This window comes from Octopus bimaculoides, chromosome 2 (assembly GCF_001194135.2).
Source record: "Octopus bimaculoides isolate UCB-OBI-ISO-001 chromosome 2, ASM119413v2, whole genome shotgun sequence".
In the NCBI taxonomy this organism is placed as follows: Eukaryota; Metazoa; Mollusca; class Cephalopoda; order Octopoda; family Octopodidae; genus Octopus; species Octopus bimaculoides.
In genome coordinates this window covers 161,265,732-161,270,705 of record NC_068982.1, presented here as the reverse complement: position 1 = coordinate 161,270,705, position 4,974 = coordinate 161,265,732, and positions in this window count along the sequence as shown.

Here is a 4,974-nt window from a genome sequence, read left to right as displayed (position 1 = left end):
GTGTGTGTGTGTGTGTGTGTGTGTGTGTGTGTGTGTGTGTGCGTGAGAGAGAGAGAGAGAGAGAGAGAGAGAAAGAGAAAAGAATGTGTTTGTATGTGCTGTATGTAGGTGAGAGAGAGAGACTGTAAAAGAGACATTGTGCGAGTGCGTGCGTGTTTGTGTATGTGGGTGAGTGCATGTTGTGTGTGTGTGTGTATGTGTGTGTGATTGGGAAACCACCATGACAGTTTTTACTCATGAATTTGAATGAAAAATTTCTATTCGAAAATTTTCAAGACTATTTTCAAGACCTGATAAAAAATAATCGAATTTTTTGCATCAACAAAATGTGTAATTAAAAATAAACACATATCAAACCAATTGTCGCACAAAACAGATTGTTTTAGCCCTAATTAAGGTACAACGAAACATCCCTTAGATAATTAGAATAATCTATCTATCTATTTATCTATCTATCTATCTATCTATCTATCTATCTATCTATCTGTCTGTCTGTCTGTCTGTCTGTCTATCTATCTATCTATCTATCTATCTATCTATCTATCTATCTATCTATCTATCTATCTATCTGTCTGTCTGTCTACCTACCTACCTACCTATCTATCTATCTATCTATCTATCTATCTATCTATCTATCTATCTATCTATCTATCTATCTATCTATCTATCTATCTAGCTGTCTGTCTGTCTGTCTGTCTGTCATTCTTTCTGTCTGTCATTCTGTCTGCGTGTCTATTCCAGTACTGTAATCCCCAACGAAATCTAATGCTTTGTATTCTAGTTCCTAAAATATCGATGGATAAATGGCCACAATATCGAACTGAGTGAATTAGGCTCCGTCCTTGCCGCTGACATCAATGAACCACGATATGACGTCAATAGCGTTACGCTATAGGCTAAGATCAAAGGCTCTTGTGATGGTGCTATTGATACTCCTTAGTGTATGTTTACTGAATCTCCTATTTAGCAAGGTATGCCAATCTGCAGTTTGGCTTAGAGGCAGGGTTAGCTTTTGTGGACATTGATTAGCATAAACATGTTGCGCTTGACTAGTGTCTCTATCCTATTATCTACATCTAACCTTACTACCTTGACTTTAACTTCACTGTTTCCAGTCTCATATAATTCTGTATTACACACACACACGAATATGTTATATATTTGTACATATGTAATGTGTAAGTATTATGCATACTTGTATGCATACACGTCTCCACTCACACATACTTTCTCATACATATATGTATATACAAGTGTGTTGTTCTACGGTACCACTGAACGAAACCTCGTTATAACGGCGCATTATTGTGTAACAATTTTATACGAAAATCATCGATACCCAGCCTACTGCTTCTTTCTCGTTGCTTGTCATTTCCTGATTTCCCTGCATAAACTTGAATCACCTCATAAGTAATCATCTTAAGAAAAAGAAAAGGAATCAATCAATTACATTTGGTTTGCTTTTGCTTTAAAGAGAGTTTGCTGCTGCTACTTCCTACAAATTATATAGCAATTTCTTATTGTTTTTTTTTAAAGTATTGCAATTTTGTTTCAAGAATAATTAATTAATTACTATTGTTATCTCTTGCTGTTAGTTACCTAGGTAAAGATTATAAAACGAGTAGAAGGAAGAGAGAAGAATCTTGTATTCTTACAGATTCATTTGGAGTTGCATTATAATCTTTAAAACCATAATGAATATAAGTAAGCACTGAAGACTCAATTGACTGCAACGCTTCTAAACTTACGCGAAAAACATTAAAATCATGGAAAATATGGAAAATGTCGAATGTTTGAAGAGGATCGAAACTTGAAGCATGAAAGAAACTGTTCAAGAGCATTGTCCAAAAGCATAAAAAGAAAAGCTTTCTCTTAGTTTCTCATATAACATGGAGACTAGATTTGGAGATGTCCATAGCCATATAACATCCTTGAACCTTCTTACTAGTGCTTACCCTCACCCTACTAGCCCTAATCCAAGTACTCTGCCCACTACCCGCAACCAATCTAGGGATCTAACTACACTAATTACAGAAGTAGGGAATAATAGGGATGATATCATCAGACACAAGACCTACTATAAACAACATCCTCCAGATAAACTACATACCCCACTCCAACCACCACTACCACCAATACCTATCCTAGCGCTGAGGCAGATGTGACCTGTGACACCCGGTTAACCTCAGGTAGTTATAACGCCACAATCTCCGCTTTAGAAATCTATGCGGGCTGTAGATGCCCCGCCTCCTGTCCCTTACAAAATAAGCGCCTCGATAAAAATATCGTATATAAATGCACGGATGATTCCAAGTTTGTATACATCGGCTCGTGCAGTACCACATTCGAGGCGAGAATTAGTAATCATTACTCTAGCTTTAAATCCCAAGCGAAAACTAACAATACTTCTCTATCTAGGCTCGTTCATAACCTAAACACAATTCAGTCGTATACAATATGAAATGGTTCATTGTTACGCATGCCAAACCGTATAGTGATTAAAACGACAATTGCGATCTCTGCATTGCAGAAGTCTTATGCAATGCAATGGTTGCATAAACGAACGAAGTGAACTTATTCTGAACTGTAAACACAAACTACGTTACACATTCTTAAGGTACAAATGCTAGTGTCTCCTGCATCTACATCTAATCCTCCTACATCTACTTCGATTTCTCTTAAGTATTTATAACCATTACGTTTTAGCGTTATTTTATATATTTCCTTTACTTCATTTGTGGTCTCCTTATGTTTCCTTCTTTCCGCCCTTTCCTTTATATACCCCTCTGATTTATATTTAATTTATATTTTCCTTTTCCCCTTTTTTCTTTTTCCTTTTTTTCTCGTCTTACTCTCTTTATTTCTTGTTTTCTTTTTGTTCTTCTTGTAGGTACGCGTTTATACTTGCACACCTACAACTTGTATCTCTGGATATGTGCATGGTTTTATATTTAGACGCACGTTGTATATGTGGATCGAGTCTTATGCCTGTGGATGCGTGCGCGCACCTTTGGGTACTCAGGCATATTTGTGTATATACTTAGATACAAAGAGGTGTCTACATACTGCAGACGTGTGCTCGGTCATGGCATGTAGACACATATTTACGTGGTGACGTAGACCAACGTCCAGCAGTACCAGCGGCAACTATCCGCTGAGAATTTCAACAGATTGGAGTCCGCTAGTCTTTATCTTTTACCTATCCCAGTTAAATAGTTATGACAACCATTCCTTCCTCTTAACGACAGCAACTATCTACTCCCATCTCTCCCCTCTTTCTTCTCCCTCTCCTTCTATTCATTCCTATCAACCTTATGCGATTTCCACTTCTACATATTTGACCCCATCCTTCCCTTTCTTACTTCTGCACCATTTTATTTCTTCAAACATTTATTTTTCTATTCTATTCTTCCGGTTTCGTTATTCATTTCAATTCACATCTGCGGTGAGTTTACTTAGAAATTCCAAGCGACAATGTAACCTACATGTAATTGAAGTATTCTCGGCCAGATAGTTAGCTAAGTTGAGTACCACTCGTTGAGTAATTATCATCTCAACGGACCAGCTAGCGAAGAAACAAGTGTAGCTTGGATTTTACCCGTTCTACTCCTTCAATTTGGATTACACGCGCGCGCGCACCTCCCCACACACAACGTCTGTAAAAAACATAAATCCGAGAGAAGAAGCACACTGTAAGATATAGAGCAGTATATATTGAGAATGGGGAAGGCCGGTTTATGGGATTACCTTTATGGCGTATCGTCAGATCCCAAAACCTATTGGCCCAAGACCTCTTAAAAATATGGAGAAGGAAATGCCTCGCTACTCAAAGGTAAAATGGGAATTATCTCCCCTGGCTATCGGCTATCGAGTATGGAGATGATGGGATTCCATACTCGATCTCATGGAAAATCCTCGAGAACCCAGGCCCCTACATCAACGACACAAAACGATACTAGTTTGATTGACATCAGAATTAAGTAGAATAGGAGAGGAAGGTTTATTAGTGAAGTCTAGGGGTGAGAGGACAATGCTATATCATAGATTGAGATTGGGCTCCGATAGATGCTAGTTATGCATAGCTGAACGGGCGAGAATACTAAAGAACTTCCTCGAACCAGGGGATACCTTTAGCTCCAGAACGGAGATTTTCGTGCCATGTTTACATTTCAGGAAATTCCTGCTAGCCCTTTGGACTCCCAAAACATGACGGCACAGACAGTAAGTCGACAGCCGATAGCCACGGGAGATAATCCCCATTTTTGCCTTTGAGTAGCGAGGCATTTCCTCCTCCATATTTTTAAGAGGTCTTGGGCCAACAGGTTTTGAGATCTGACGATACACCATAAAGCTAAACACTTTATGGACGGGAAACGTAAGATAAGCTCATAAACCGACCGTCTCCATTTCAATATACATTTGACTGCGGCCATGCTGGAGCACCGCCTTTAGTCGAGCAAATCGTTGCCAGGACTTATTCATTGTAAGTCTAGCACTTATTATATCGGTCTCTCTTGCCGAACCGCTAGATGACGAGGACGTAAACACACCAACATCGATTGTCAAGCGATGTTGGGGGATAAAACACAGACACACAAACATATACATACATATATATACATATATACGACGGGCTTCTTTCAGTTTCTGTCTACCAAATCCACTAACAAGACTTTGGTCGGCCCAAGGCTATAGTAGAAGACACTTGCTCAAGGTGCTACGCAGTGGGACTGAACCCGGAACCATGTGGTTTGGTAAGTAAGCTACTTACCACACAACCGCTCCAGCGCCTATATATATATATTTCTAATTGAATTACAAATAATTTTGTTCAAAGAAAGTTTTCTACACATATAAGACCATTGTTGGCCTTCTGTATTTTTAAATAAGTGTATTTTCCTTTCAATAATTAAAAGAACTTATCTCTATAAAAGCTATGTCCTACCTTCCTCTGATAACGAAAATTCTGATAGC